This window comes from Phyllostomus discolor, chromosome 15 (genome assembly GCF_004126475.2).
Source record: "Phyllostomus discolor isolate MPI-MPIP mPhyDis1 chromosome 15, mPhyDis1.pri.v3, whole genome shotgun sequence".
Classification (NCBI taxonomy): Eukaryota; Metazoa; Chordata; class Mammalia; order Chiroptera; family Phyllostomidae; genus Phyllostomus; species Phyllostomus discolor.
This window is the reverse complement of record NC_040917.2, coordinates 19,750,964-19,767,482: the sequence shown is the minus strand read 5'-3', so window position 1 is coordinate 19,767,482 and position 16,519 is coordinate 19,750,964. Positions and strand designations below refer to the sequence as shown.

General features: G+C 48.0%; 1 long non-coding RNA gene across 1 annotated transcript; it reads right to left on the bottom strand.

The window, feature by feature from the left end:
- Window positions 1-1,625: 1,625 nt before the first annotated feature.
- LOC118498294 lies at window positions 1,626-2,498 on the bottom strand. Its single transcript, XR_004900814.1, has 2 exons — window positions 1,884-2,498; window positions 1,626-1,782 (listed from the first exon to the last, which is right to left on the bottom strand). It is a non-coding gene; the product is annotated as an uncharacterized LOC118498294 (long non-coding RNA).
- Between the last annotated feature and the right edge of the window lie 14,021 nt (window positions 2,499-16,519).

The following is a 16,519-nucleotide window of genomic DNA, read 5'->3' as shown; positions in this document are numbered from 1 at the left end:
AGGGAAGGTGGGTGATCCAGAGGCAGGTAAGCAAGTCCGGGGGAAAGAAAAGTTAAATGGACAGAAATACATAGATCAATTGGAGAAGTGAAAAGGAACGGTCAAGAAGAAAGGGAAAACAATGTAATATGATAATTTGCACATAGGAGGGGCCTTACTTTGACAGCTGAATAAATAAATAAAGGACGGAGAGTTGGAAAAGGTCAAGGAATGTCTAAAAAAGTTAAAGCATTTGGACCTGGATCTACCTACCATGTTATAAATCTATTGTACCCTACAGGTGCTGCCCCCTTCAGTCAGTGGAGGGCAAAACACTCTTCTATATTGATACGAAGAATGCAGTGCGATAGGTCTGAAAGCTGATATCATTCATTCATTCATTTATTCACTCATTCAGCACTTACTAAGCACCCGCAATGGACCAGACACTGTATTACGTATTAAGGCTCTGACTTGAAGCCGCATCACCTATGCCCCCCAGGAGACTGCAAAAGAAAGCTTTAAATCTCTTTTTCAAGTTGGAAAGAATCTCCTCCTTTTAACTGCACAACCTCTGTAGTCTGTGGAGAAAAAAAATCTGAATCAAAAGGCATAGTCTGGCTTGGCCAACAGCCACAGGAGACCGGGGCGTTTTTCTCAATAGAATCAGATGACGCTACATCATGTGCCCCTTTAGAATGGACCGGCACATCATAAAAATGCCGAAAACGTGGAGGAGGAAAAAACATTAAAGGAGGGAACAGGAGAATATTAAGGACAGACATAATTAAAGAGAGAAAGGCGTCATAAATGCAGGACACTTCAAAGTCCCTTTGTCATGGGGCTACAGGGCAGTGTCACTCCCAATTGCATTACAGTCTTTCGGAACTGACTCCCTGGGTGGAATGAGACCCTCCTGGTAGCACCAAAACATTCGGCCTCCTTAAAGGCAGCCGGCAGAGCCCGCCCCCAGCAGGATATTCAAGCAGAGAACCACAATCACTGGGGAGAAACATGGGTGGGCTCCTGTTCAGTGTCCTCACCCCCACCCACCACCCGCCGCCCCTGCCCCCAACCCTCAGGAGAGGAGTGAACAGCTTCTCTTTGCTGTCCATGAGGAGGAGACAGGAGGGAGGAGGCCCTTCAGATGCAGATTTCAGCCACATGGTCCCACCGCCTCCCCAACTCGGAAGGTTTTCTGGCTCTGCGTGTCACAGGGTGATGCTTTATTACAGGTTTCCTGTAACAAACAAACTTGAGTATTTTATCTTTGGGTGACGAGTCGTAGCTTCCTATGTAATTGGAATAAAAGGAAGAATTTATAGGATTTCCCCACGGAGATCATCTCTCCTTATGTATTTCGGATAGTTCCAAATAAAAGGGAGCTTACTTAGCAAAAGGACAGAAGAATTCCAAATACATTTCCTCATCGCCACTGCCCTCCTCCCCAAGATGGGACCAGGCAAATTGGAGCGACATGCACTGTAAGTCCCTGGGGCATCCTGGAAACCCAAATTATTACATTACCGTTTGTGTGGGCCCCGTTAACCTTGAGAGCACTGTGAAGGTCATCCGTTTGCCAGGCTAAACAGCTTTCAGCAACGGCTCTAAAAATGTAACAGCTTTCACACACGTTCATTTTTTTCCTTCTTTAATCACTAAAGGTATTTGCATGAAAACAGGATCTTTGTTTCCTAAGAACTGATCCCCTTGCCACTTGCTGCTGCCGCCTGCTCTCCACACTGGTGACTTCTAAGGAGGCAATTTTACTGTCGCGGGAACTGTGACTTCGTGTGGGAGCAGCTAACCTTTTAGCAAACAGAGGCCCTGTTTTGAAGCAACCGTTTCTTTTAATAAATTGTGTGCGCACACATGCACATGTACACACACACACACACACACACACACACAAGGCTAAACTCCTAAAATGTAAAATAGATGATTTATCTGAAGACTGGACAAGATCACTGTCTATGACTCTCTGCTTAAAACTACAGGAAAAGTTAGGACAGGAAAGAAAAGAAACTAAAAATGAACTTTCAAATCTTAACCGCATGCTTTTTCTACACCTTTGCCATTGCTGTTTCCCAGCCAGCGTGGGGCAGTTGTGTTCTCACTCTTTTACTCTACTACCCTCGCTTCTCTGGGCGGGATCAGTCTAAAAATAGGTTTTGAAAATGGCACATTGTATCTAAACATGACTTAGCTTTTGCAGATAGGAAGCCACTTAAAGTATTTTCTATCATTCCAGTATCCCTACATAATGTAGCATGTTGTCCACATTTTATCATTCATATTATCACAATTAAGAATTCACGCTCCGTGGGTTTAGCCTCAGCAGCGCACGCCTGTGACCGGGCCCCACTCACTCTGCAAGAGGTAAGTAGAAATACTCCCCCACACAGCACGGAATGGAATTCCAGAGCTGATAAACCCCAAGTTACAGGACAAAGAAAATGACCTAAAATGTTGAGAGGGTCAGGCCAGTTCCCCAACCCCCAGACTGCTAATGGCCCAGTCAGGCCAGTTTCCAGCCCTCTGGACTGCCCGTGACTCAGTTGTCCCAACTGGTTTGGTGGCCTGAGGCTCCATGGGAACGCTCCCCGACCCAGCACAGCAGACCTCTGGCGCCGGAACCGCTGGGGGCCAGACTGACCCTGGAACAGCCTGCCCTTTGCCTAACCCCACTGTCCAGGCTCGCATCCCGAGGCACCTGCCTGGAAGAGCAAGGGACGAACACCTCCCCACCCCCTCACTAACCCCTCGCTCTTTCTTTTAAAAATCCTGCTCCTGCCTTCCCTCCCGCTGACGTCGGGCTCCTGACTCAGCCGCTGTAAGCGCAGCAGCAGATCGAGGCACTTGGATCCGATTACCCGGTTCCTCCTGCCTCTATTTCTCAAGCAATTCTAACAAATGTGTTTTGACAAATGTATATATTTTATAAAAACTATATGAGAAGATTATAAATGGCCACGTAGAGAGCCCAGGAGATATCCGGCCTTGGAAGCGTACTCTAGAAAAGGTGACCAAACGTGGACACTCACGTTTGCACGGTTCAGTCGACCCACGATGGGCCACCACCTGTAACTGTCTGTGACGCCCCCCCGTGGCTGGGCGCAGCAAAGGGTCAGAAAAGTGAAGGCTGTGGATTGCGCTCTTGTGGGAACTGTTCGGTTGTCTCGGCTGGACTAACTCTAAACGGATCGCCACGGGGAGACGTTTCACTGGAATCCCACGCAAGAGAAGAGAAGGCAGGACCAGACACAGCTTCCGGGTGAGGGCGGGCAGAATCTCAACCAAGCACCCAGCCGATGTGGCATGGGGCTAGGTGCTCTGTGCCCGTTCCTCGGAGATCCACGCCGACGGAAATGCCAGCCTAGAGACTGTCCACACTGGTTGGCGTGTGTCAAAGACAGATGCGCCTTTCTGTCCCATCAGAGGCAGTTCTGGTCTCATGCACCAAAGTGAACCTCACCGTGTCGTGGGGGAGAGCAGCCTCCAGGAGCTACACCTTGATTTAATGGAGGAATAAAAGTGATATAAGGTGGTACGCTCAGACCTTCATAAAGAGCACGCAGGCTCCCTATACTTTAATAGTCCCAAGCTGCTTCTTAAGTTGGAGTGAAACAATTTGCCAAACGTCTACCGAAATGGCTCAATTAATTTGCTCCCTTAAATAATATCAAACTGTCCTCTCTCATGAGTCTTAGTAGAAGCGTTTTTCTTCTGTTCTCTTTTCATGTTAAATTTCTAAAGATGTGAGTAGGGGGACAGTGCTCCCTTCCGAGTGACAGGAAGGGAACCTCCCACAGGGGTAAAGCCTCTTCTCATTTGATCGCTGCCTTTAGAGACATTTCGCGAGGACCCAGTGCCGGCATCTGAAAACGAGCCCCGTGAATGGCACCAAACTGCCTCGGGCAGCAAGATGCAGCCTCAGTACCACCCTGCGGCTTCACGATTAACTCCTTCATTCAGTAAAAGGTTCCTGAGCAGCTACTGTGTCTCAGGGTCATTGTTCCAGGCAGGGGGCAGTGGTTCTAAGCAGGGTGGCCGGTGTAGATGTCGCTGAAGAGGAAACATCTGGGGACAGCGCTGAGTCGCGGGGAGGAGTCACCACAAGGGCGTGTGAAAGAGTATTTCAGATAGGGGAATCAGCCTCGGGCAGGGCCCGGGGGCAGGAGCTGGCCTGGAGTCGGGAGAGGAGAGGAGGGAGCGGATAGGCCTGGGAGAGGCGGGGACACCCCGGGGTCAGGTTTCCTGGACACTGAAAACCCTCTTTCGCTGAGGAAGATGGGGAACCGCACTGGCATTGTGAACAGCGTGAATGACCAGACGTACAATTTAAAGCCTCTGACTTCAGACGAGCCGCCTGCCCGTGAAACGTGAACACTGAAGCACTGAGGGCTTCGCCCGGTTCGGCTCAGGCCGACGGCCCTTCACAGCGAATCTCCAGCAGCAACCAGCCGAGCTCAGGTCTCCGCCTTGTAGTGCCTTTAGCACCGACACTTCATTTGCTCAAGAGAGACAGTGTCTACATGCTGAGTACTAGTCCTTTTAGAACAGGATCTTCCTAAGGGTCTGTAAGCTTGAGTAAGTTCTGGGTTCTCTTTCCTAGCTTTTAACTTTAAGGAGTTAAGTGATATAAATGCACCCATACAATGGCATCCCCGCAGTATCAGTGTCCATGGCAGCCAGCGCCTGGCCCGGGATGACCCTTGGCCCCTGGTACCCACATCCCTGTGCGAGTGGTGAGTGAACAGGGAGTGAGGGCTGGGCCTGTGTGGCCACTGTACCGTGTCTGAAAGGGACAGTGTGTGTCTTCCAGGGCTAGGTCATAGAGGACACTGCAGCCCTCACGGCATGAAGAGAGACACACCTGGGAGGAACCACTTTGTCAGCTGAGGGACACCTGGAAGGTGGATCCTCTGGCCCCATCCAAGTCTTCTGTTGGCTACAGCGCTAGGCAACGTTCAAGTCCAAGTCCAACTTGCTGGTGACGGAAAACCTCAGGAGTAACTCCAATCCAATCTCCCCTACAGGGCCGCACCTAAATTTTCAATCCATAGAAACCACCAGAGTAAGTCCTTATTACTGTTTGAAGCCACTAAGCTTGGGTGCTATTCGTTACTTACCCATAATTCAGTAACAGATAACTTATGTTTTCTATCATTCGAATATTCTAGTGCTCTTCAGTTAGCTACTGCTTACATTTATTTTTTTATCAAACAGGCTTTTGTGTATCTGACCACAAAAATCTGTAATAAGATCACCACCAGATAAAACTATCGAGAGGTTAAAAATGTATACTGTCATTGGACTTCAGTGCCACAACTAAAAAGTAACAAGAGAGAAAGAGAGAATGTTGGACAATGCGTGGATGTTAGAGGAAAAAAAAAATATGGGCCTGGGCCTGGCTGGGTAGCTCAGTTGGTTAGAGTGTCATCCCGGTACACCAAGGCTGCAGGTTCAATACCTGGTCAGGGCACATTCAAGAAGCAACCAGTTAATGCACAGGTAAAGAGAACAACAAATAGGTGATTCTATCTCTCTCCCTTGCTCTGTCTCCTTCCAAAAACTCAATCAATAAAAACATTTTTTAGAAATGGTCATGCAGAATGGTTCTGCTACTTACTAGCTCGAACAAATTCCTTAAACTGATCAAGCCTCAGTTTCTCAGTCTGCAAAACAGGGAAGATAACATTTAGCTCATATTGTTGAGAAGACTAAGTAAGGCAATGTGTGCAAGTAATTGTATTCAACAAACATCAATTTCTCTTCTATTAAAATGAATCTGCATCATGTTTGTTTTGAAAAGGCAAATATTCTAAAGATAATTAGTGTGAGTGTAAATTTTATTTGCTTATTTCATGGCTAATATTAATGTTAGCATTTGAAGTCTAACAGTCGAGCTAACCAAAACTTGGAGATTTTACAATCAGTAATTCATGTTATTGCCCACTACAATGCCATTTATAATTCTGAAAGGGGAAATACATAAGTAAATACTTCACAGATTCAGATCAGCTACTATATTTGATTGGATTTGAAACTCATTTGTAATCTGCTGGTTTTGATCATAAAAATGACCTCAATGACCAGATGGCACATGACTATTTATATGGTTAGACCAAAAATGTAAAAAAGCTGGAAGTTATCATTAATTTTAATAATACCGTTAACTGAATTGTAAACTCTAATTTGGAAATATGGCTTAGCTCACAATGAATACTCATAATTATCTTATTAATCATAATCTCATGAATGAATAAATTATCATCCATGGGGTTAAAAGAAACAAGAAATTAACACTACAATCTTGACCCTGATTTCCCCGATATTTACCAACATCCAGTATGATTACATTCGATCTGTGTGCCAGGCATTGTTATAAGCGCTGGTGGCACAAAAAGTCAGCAGAACCTGTCCCTGCTCCCAAAGAGCCTAACATCCAGTGCTCTGACTTTGGTGATTTCTACAAAGTAGAATTGGTGAGTGATGATGTACTCTCATCCGATTTACTTATCCTGTGTGTTTACACGAGTTTTAGAGAGGAGGTAAAAGCAAAGCAGAATGGATTAATGACCAAATATACAGTGAGGTAAATAGTACCTGACCCAAGATTTTCCCCAATATAGGAATCCATGGCCGTGGGCATATAATCTACTGTTCCGAAAGAAACCAGACTGTGCTGGTTAAGAAGTTAATCTGTATAAAGACACTAACTGATCGATTTATTCTGAAGACATTTGTTTATTCCCATGAATAATGCTGTCTGATGATTTAGATACAGTGATTGTGAAGTGAGAATAATATTTTCGTATCTTGCTGCCATCATAAATGGTACATGACTTTAAAACTGTAGACCTAAAAATAGCAACATAGACTCTGGCCTTTTTACTACCAATGACATCTGGCAGCTTGCAGAGTTTTCTCCCATTTTTGTGTCTGACGAAACGCACTCCGTTAAGAACAGCAGCTCTACTTTTACTTATGAGAAGCCATATTATTGTCAGCCAGAATTTGAAACTGGTGTTAAGATAACTCCATGTTGTAACAAAGGGGAGGGGTAGGTGTATAATCCCAAACAAAGGCGAGGACCAGGAGGTGTGTGAGTCAGCTGGTACACATTGTGATCTGACGTCTGCTTTTCGGCAGACTTTCTAAAACCCTGAGAATGAGCGACTGCCTGGTAACTTCCTCCAAGGACCCGAAACTGAGAACTGTTCAGACCCAACTTCCTTCTTTTCAAGAGGATCCAGACTAGAAAGTTCCTCAGATTCCACACGTTTAAGAGTGGAATGAGCAAGGACTGGACATGAAGTTTTGAATCCAAGCCTCGTGCCCTTGCCCCATTGCGCTACAATCACCATGGGTCTGCACGCAAAAACCATGAGCTCGGCCCATCAAGTCAATATAAATTTCTACCTCCGTTGCTTGGCGTTTGCAGGTAAACCCTCCAAAGTAACGGGAAACGCTTGGGACCTCATCCAGGCTAGAGAGACGTGGAAGGGCTGGTTCCCAAATGTTTTCCTTCTCGACATGTCAATGCCAACCAAAGAGAAAGTTCTGCTGTTTATTATATTTAACTCAAAAGGTAACTTCACACCTACAATAGCCTAAATTCTTAGTCAGGGTATTTGTATGGTGACAGAGTTGGCTCTTCAGTGGTTCTTCTGACCCTCAGAAAAAAAATTTAATAAAAGGTCCAAACTACTACTTTTCTACATCAAAATTCTCTTTTTTTTTCTATGCATTTATAAAGCAGGTAGCCTACACAGGTTTATAGAAAAAGTACTCTTTCACTTACTTTTAACTTGTCAAATTCGGAGACAGGAAACTCATTACCATATAAATCATAGTGATCTTTATTGATGGATATTTTTATATCCAAGTATGTTATAACTTGTTTTCAACAGAGCATCAACTAATAATTAGGGATAGAATTGGTTTGCTCTCAAAACCCAGAAACTATCGTTTAACTCACATAGCTGCGTCCAGTTTCAATTTGAATGGCTTTGAAGCCGCAGAATTCTGTCCACTCGGCTTACTATCAATCGGACTTTTGTTCACTACAATACAGTGCAGAAAACTAAACACGTGCACACTATTCGGCATGATTTATCACGCTAAGAATAAATTTATAAATCACTTTAAAATAGGTTAAAAAGTAAAATATAAATAAATGATATAACAATTTGGTAAAAACTCACAGTTTTTATTTAATATTATTGAGGATATACCTTTCTGAGTGATTAATATATACCATGTAAATGTATTCTATTAATAATATCATTGTTAATTTAGTTTATTAATTTTAAGACTACAATGTACATAAATAATTTGACGAAAACTCACAGAACATGTGGAACCAATTTTGCAGTATGGCTACCTTGGAACTTGCTCAATAACGATGATAGATTTTAACTATTTAATAAACTGAACTGTTTTCCAAGTAATTTTTAAAACTGTCATGCTTTTTATTTATTGTAATTAGCGATAAAGGCTAACTCCCCCACACCACCTGCTAAATCTTATCGCCAGTTTAAGGTTTCTAATAACTGTGGTAATTCGACGTGATTTAAGGCTTTAAGAAGCCCATCAAGATTTTTCTTTAGATCTTTCAAAGGGCTGTAATGAGTTCAGAGTTGATAGAGATCAAATTCACAGGACGCTCACAACAAGAGCAGAAGGGGTATTTCATTGCCCCTTATACACACACATACAGTGTTCTTACGGCGTTAGAATGTCCCACCACCCCCAAAAGTTCGCCCTTGAATGTGACTTCGGGTTTCCCCTGGAAGCGATGGGGGAACGTTGAGAGAGCAAGAAAGAACCACGGTCTCAGTTGAAAACGTTAAGGACGCTTCCCCATGCGGCCCTGTAATTGCTAACTCAGTCACTGCAGCCGTCCCTTCCGCAGGGGGAAGAGGAGCAGGAAAGCAGCACAAAGCCAACGGCACGTTCGTAACAGACTCCGGAACTCCGTTCTCGCGCAGCCGGGTGACTCAAGGACGTTCTCCTTATCTCCAGCCCGGGCCGGAGAATGTCAGCGCTCCTAAGGATTATTGTCAGAAGCCATTTACGACTTGCTTTCAGAGGATTAGGCGGTGAAACACTTCGGTCTTGTAAGTATGTTTATGGAGGAAGTCTCCACAAAACTCTTTCCCTCCCTGTTCTATTTTTAGGTGACTCTCTTTGATGAAACTGGGCTTTCTAAGCCTATCAAAGAAGTTTTTACTTGGATTTCCTTCCTTCTGCCTTTGCCCGCCTTCCCTTCCTTCCTTCCTTCCTTCCTTCCTTGCTGTCTTCATTCACTTTATCTGTACAAGCATTTACTATGCCCCAACCACTGTTCTAGGTGCTGTGGGGTCAGGGTTGAATAAGAAACAAAAGTCCCAACCCAATCATGGTACTGAGGTGGGAGCAGATACAGAGGACGAAGACGTGATGAGGGGTCCACTGTGTGTTCCAGAGAGGAGCCCTGATAAAAACCAGAGGGGTGACCTGCCAAGGAGAGTTGGAAACCTCAGCTCCTCTGCCCTGAGGGTCTAGTCCCTCAGCACAGTCCCACCTCTAATCTCCTGGTCTCAGATTTGTCCTGAAGGAACAGGCACTCAGACAAAACTGCAAGGACACCAAAACAGCAAACCCAGCACAGCAGACGTTAAAATCTTCGCCACCACCATCACTGATACTCTTTAACTCCCTGAGCCTGACAGCCAGTGTAATAGGGGCAAGATAAGCCGTTACCTCCATTTTACAGGAAAGTACCTCGAAACTCAACAAGTTGCACGGGGGTTGTTCAAGGTCATAAAGCTATATAGTAGACCTGAGGTTCTGAGTCGCTGATTCCAAATGCAGAGCTCTTCCCATTCATGATGTTATTTCTCCACGGTCAGAACACGTCCTCCTGTTACAGGGTGCAGCCAAGAGGGGGGCCCCAAATAGGCATTTGAAATGGGGTCCAGCACTTAAGGTGTCCAGGAGATTTTAAAATGTCTCCATCCCCCACCCCAGGGTGTGGGTTGGGGGAAGGGACAAATGGAGCAGGGCCACTGAGAGCTGTTTTGCATAGCAACAGCCTTGCAGCTAACCTTTGGGTTGGTCATTTAACATATCTATAGCCTTTGACTGGTTGCATAGATAGGTTAAGTAGCTGTGATCAGCTCTAAGACCTAAGAAGGGGAACAGAAGTAACTTCCCCACCCAGAAGTAACTCCCCCACCTAGATGTAACTGGGGGGGTAGGTCCCCTGCGTTACAGGGCCTGCGTGGGAGCTCAGAGAAGATTGGCTCCATGACATGGGACCACACCTGCCCAGACTCATGATGGCAGCCCAGTAAAGCTGGAAGGGTACGAGTTCTGGCATGTGAAGCCGAGTGTGGGAGGAGTCAGAAATGAGGCTGCAGAAGAAGATTGGCTGCGGGGATTTAAAAACCCAGATTTGGCAGCCATTAAGAGGAGGAGAACCATGCACCGCCCTGAGGAGGAGAGCCATGCGCAGCCCTGAGGAGAACCATGCTGCTTTAGGAAGGAGAGAGCCATGCACAGCCCTGAGAAGGAGAGCCATGTGCAGCCCTGAAAAGGTGAACCATGTGGCAGCCCTGAGAGAGAGGGAACCACGCGGCAGCCCTGGAGGAGAACCACACGGACTTGACGGAGTGTAGACTCCTGCAGCCCTGAGAAGAAACCCACGCGGAAGCCCTGAGGAGAGAACCACGCGTCTTTAGCAGAGTGGAGACTCCCGCATCCCACAGAGAGAGAACTACGTGGCCTGGCAGAGTGGGGCCCCCACAGCTTTAGAAGGGGGAACCACCACCTGGTTTTAGCAGAGATCCCGGCGACTCAGCCGAGGGTGCCGGGAACCCAGGGACGTCTCCCAGTCGAGAGGGAGTTCTAACTGGGAAGAACCAGAGGACTGCCTGAGCCATGGACTTCTATTTCCTTTCCTGAGATACGGTACTCTGGACTGGGCAAAGGGGGAAGGAAGGAAGGACTGTGTGTTTGTGGGTGTTTTTAGGGACTTTAGGATTTTTGATAAAGATATTAGGTCACTACTTTAAGTTAGTATAGCATTAAATAAACGTTTCCTTTCCTTTTCACGAATCTCTGGCATTGAGACGTCTTTCCTCTGGCAGCAGACATAACGGACCCGGGGCCTTCTTTCAATAATAGTATATCGTCCCAGGCCCCCCTTGTTGTGTTCTGTAACACTCCCAGGAGGGACAGAGCAGCCACCTCCAAACCCTCGCCTCCCGTGACTGTGCTCAGACACCTGCAGGATGGGGCATCGGGTCTCAACGGGCGGGGCAGTTTTCCTCGGAGTTGCACGGGAAGTACACTGTGTTTCCTTAGAGGTGAGTTCTCTCCAGCCAGCCCACTGCTGCCAGGGCCGTCAGAACTCCTGGGGTGGGGAGGAGGGAGGACAAGTGCTTGCACAGAATTGGACCCTGAAGGCAGCACAGGACCTGTGACAAGTTGCCATGTGAAACAGCACCCCGGCTTCCACCTCCAGAGATGTTACAGGTCACAGGTCCACACCTCCCAGGTTTGAGGCTGTGGCTGAGTTGAGACAAAGCCCACTTCCGTCTGCGGTAGAGAGACCTAGTGAAGAGACCAGTGTCCCCCAGTAACTGCCGGCTGAATGAACACCTTCCCACCAGACACGGGGAATGTGTTTCAGGACTTGGAAAGTCAAGGACGCCCTTCCAAAACTTTGACCAGAGACTTCAAGGACCAGGTTTTTGTCACCTGATGTGCATATATTTGGGGCAATTATCTTGTGTGTGTCCAAGCTTTTCTCTGGAAGCAGTTAAAACACCCACGGTCTTCACGGTTAGAGACACACTTTACGTCTCAATGGATCTGCTACTCAGTTCCATCTCGGAAACCTCACCCTGCGTCCTTGTTACTAAAGAGCTTCCTGCCCAAGTCACCTGGACATACATTCTGCATGCTTAAGTCTAAGCCTTACCCTCTCTTACAGCACCCAGGTCCTGTGTCCCTGTCGCCCTGTGCCTGAAAGGTAGGACATTGAAGACTGCTCTCTCACATTCATTCTGCAGGATGGCCGGTGCTGCGCACTTGGCAGAAACCGGCCTCCATGGATGCAGCTCCTTTGGTGATCCAGTCACAAGCTTTGGGGCTTTCACATCCCGTAAAGACACAGCCCCGAGTAACTCAACTAAGCCCACTATTGTGTTTGACTTGAAAAGTAAAAAATTAAAAATTAAAAAAAAAATGGCAGGCTGTAAAACACATGTGAACTTGCCATTTCTCCACAATGCTCTGCCAGCACGTTGGTTCTGCGTCTGCGGCCCGTGGCGTCTGGCACGAACAAACACTTCCCATCCGAAAGTCGCTGAAGGAGTCTCCGGGTGCCAGACACATGCGTGTGTCTCGTGAGCCTACCCCACTGAGTGCGGGCTTCAGATTTTAAATTGTTCCCACTTACACTCAGAGCATAAACATCAGACCAACCGTGGGGATGTTGTTATTTATGGGGCACCGACGGAGCGATTTCACTGTAGGGGCACACGTGAGCAGATCCGGAGAACAGCGATGGTCCCCGGCAGCCCGGAATGAGCGGGGCAGATGCAGTCGTTAACACAGTTTCCGATGAACAAACGCGCCCTTTTGCATTATTTTGATGTGTGCCTGTTCTTGCATGCTGTGCCACTTTGGCAAAGGAGAACCAGTATCTGTATATGAAAACGACTGTTAATCACATTTTTTGAGCAACGTATTTTAGCGAAGGACAAAAGCGCTGGCAAATGCAGCTGGGGAGCAAGAGGGAAAAGGGGGGAAGAGCGCGCGAGAGCGGGAGAGAGAGCAGAGCAGCCGCCCCTGCAGCCAAAACAACTCAGTGTGGGACAGCGTCGCGTCGACGCAGCCCTGAACCCCGGCTGATGTGCAAAATCACCCGAAATGAGGCGGCCGGCTCTGATTACCATGGTGATTTGGGGGTGCATTTATCCTTCGATAGGAAATCTGTTCAAGTGCTTTCGCCCCCACCTCTGCCGCCCGGCAGGCGCTGTGCTGACACGGAGCCTCGCAAAGAGCCGAGTGCTGTCACAGGTTATCTCCGCACTCAGGGGCGCGGAGTGAAAGGTGGAGATACAACCTCACGCCACGTCGGCCCTGGGAACAGAAGCCACTGAAGGGCTGCCTTAAGAGGCTAAGGGAGATTGAGGAAAATAGCCCGAGACCAGGGAAACCATGACCTTGAGTGCAAAATTATGGGAAATGAGATTAAGCTAGGTGGGGAGCAGAGACGGGGAGGCCGAGGGAGAAGAGAGGGAACAGAGAGAAATTTGATTCTGTTCTCTATAATATCAGCCCCGTCACCTCCTCACCCACCCTTGGAGGCAGATGAAAGCTGAAAATGCCTTTGATTTCTGATCGCGAGGTTTTAGCACCAATGGCGAAAATAGTCACGGGCAACGGCCTACAAATACCAACAGCCACACTAAATAATTAGATCTATCGATGATTCCAAGATCCCCCCCACCCCAGACACCACCAGGTCCACAGGATCTGCTTACTATGCAAACACCTACATACGTGCAAAGCTGTATTATTTATTATAAATGACGCCATTTCCCAGCAGCTTACGTAGTCTGCCGAGAAAATGACACATGGCCTATTTAAGGGAAAAAAAAGTGAAAGTGATGTCAAATGCTGGCCTTCCAAACCTGTTCCTCTTGATTTTAGGTTTTCTGTGGAACATAAAAGGAAGTCCCAGGTCTCTGGGATCCAGTAAGCGGGTTCACAGGTGGGCCCTACGAGCAAGGCTGGCCTGCTTGGGCCCACCTGGGAGTGGGGTATGTAGCCGATGGTGCCGAGACAACTGGGCACGGGGCCAGGCGGGTGCTGGGGCAGCAGTGGGGACCCCTCTGTAGAGCGTATGGTTCTCAGGTCACTTTGCTGGACATCTGAAACTGACGCGGAATGTTACTGAACGTAAGCTGTGATTTCGAAAAGAAAATAAAAATATATTTTAAAAATTGTGACACTAGCTGAATCTTTTCACTGCTTCCTCAGGGCATGGAGGCAAGTGGCTGAATTCTCACGCGAGACCCTGCTTCCTCCAGACACGAGGCAACGGTGGGTGTCTCCACACAAAGCACTTTGCTAGGCCCTCTCCCAGGGGGTCTAATAACTTCACCCCTCATTTCAGGTGAGATGGGAGTTTACCTTCTCCTCTCCCAGGTTTGGGATCGGCGGTTGTTCCGGGGAAGACAGAAGAGACTCCCTGCACACACACGTCCCCTGAAGCAGGGGAGGCTCGGGTGAGAGTACCCCGTGTCTGGTTTTCCATCTGAATTCTCCAGGGACTCCCTCAGGGGTCCCGGCGCCCCCGACCCAGACAGACAGCCATCGCCTTGTTCGTCCTGTCCCCTCACCCTACCGCGGTCCCCACACTCCCTGCCCTCTCATCCGGCTGAACCTTAATCACTCGGTTTTGAGCACTTGTTTCTTTTTAGACTCTCGCTACGTTTGGCCCTGATTTTCATATGCAGCCTTGTTTTAACTTCCTCCTGTCCCGTCTTCCTCCGCCCTCTGCAGGGGTTACTGACTCCTGGAAGCCCCATCACATTGGGACCCGGGACACATCCAGGGCGTGAGTGTGTGAGGTGTGAGCAACTGGAGGGGGACTGTCTTTAAACACAATACAGGAATATAAAGGTAAAGTTGTAAGCACAGCTCTGGGCGGGGCCCAGGCCAGTGAAACGAGCTGGGACTTACATTTCATTAGCTTCTCCATCGATCTGCGCAGACCAGGACCCCGCAATCCTCGCCCATCGCCATCAGAGGGTTGGGGCCCCTCTTCTGAGAAGCTCATCTGCTTCTCCAGCACTGAGGACTTCGTCTTCCCTTCGAATCTGAGACTTTTCAATAAAACCCACAAGTGTGCGTGTGTGCACCAGAGGCTCACAATCAATATCCTCTGATGTAAACAACAAAGGCGACGACCCAGTGGAACGATAGAGGCCCCGAGCCTCCCGCGCATAAGATTTAAGGGAAGAAGCTCGCAGACCCGACTTACTGTCTTGGGAGAGGTGACCGGCGCGCATCTGCCTTGACAGCGTTTGAAACAGGCCGTAACCTGACCGCGCTGGCAAACCCTCGTTCGAGTTACTGAGTGCCAGAAGCTGACACCGACTTTGGCAACGTAGAAAAGACAAGCTTATGGGTTACGTGCAGGCTAAATACCTCTCCTTCCTTCCCCAGTGTCTGAAGCTCCCTCCCCCACCCCTGACCGTCGCCCTTGGTGACGCCCCCGGCCAGGGAGCTCTCTGATGGACAGCGACCAAGAGACAAGGCTCCTCACTCCCTCTTCTCTGAACTCTTTGCACACCAGGGCACTAGACCCTCGGGACTTCTATTCGTCTGCCGGGTGGCCATAATACAGCGCACACTGGGCAGCTCCCATGACAGACAGGTATAGTTTGGGTTCTAGAGGCTAGAAGTCCAAAATCGAGGAGTCGACGGGGCTGGGTCCTCCGGGAGGCTGAGAGGGACAGGTCTGTGCTAGGCTTCTGGCCTTGGCTTGCAGAGGGCTGCCTCCTGCCGGAGGCCCCTCGTGTCCTCCTTCCCCTGTGCGTGCCTGCCTCTGTGTCCACACTCCCCTTTTACAAGGGCACCAGTCGCACTGGGTCAGGGCCCACACTAACGACCTTATTCTACCTTAATGACATTTGTAAAGATCCTATCTTCAAATAAGATCACATTCTGAGGTGCTAGTGGTCAGAAACCATATATATAAATATGTATTTATATTTATATATTTCCTGGGGGGCACACTTCAGTCCATACCAGTACTATTATTATATACTAAGAAAAAGATGCGCAGCTAAGGTGAACGTACACCAGCAAGTTCTCTAAGCATGTATGCCTTCAGGATGTCAAAGGAGAACTTGAAGAACACATTTCATTAGCAGCAAAAATACAAGGGTTAGAGAACTGGGCTGATGTTGAATGACAATTATGCCCAACTTGGCAAATAATAGAAAGTTGTATAACTCTTTTTAATTTGCTTCTGTGTCCACAGACATTTTCACGATGTATCTCAACATAGTCCAACTTTTGAAGGCCCAGCATTCTGTAGTCTCCGAGAAACCAGAGTTCCTTAAAAGGCCCCTCCGCTAGGTAACTTCAGACCCCCAGGAAAGAGCCCGGAAATCAGATGGCTTACCCCTGAGCTGTGGGCATCAGGCCTTTTATGTGTCTTTATTTCTGAACAGAAGAGGGGGAAGACTTAGAACCAAAGTCTTGGGGCATGCTGTAGCAGCGTTAAGGACCCGAGGCGGCACGTGAGCTCACTTTGATTGGTGGAAGGGCCAGGCAGGGTTAGTCTAGTATCACCCAATGGAAGAGTGACCTCCACGGCCCCCCACCTGGCTGGCTAGTGGCTCCTGGTCTCACCTCATCCCATGCAAAGAAGTGGCTGAGCCATGAGCTCCAGGATGGAGGGGGGACATAAGGTGGAGATCACGTAAATGAAAGCCCATCAGCAAAGTGAGAGGGGAGGTATATG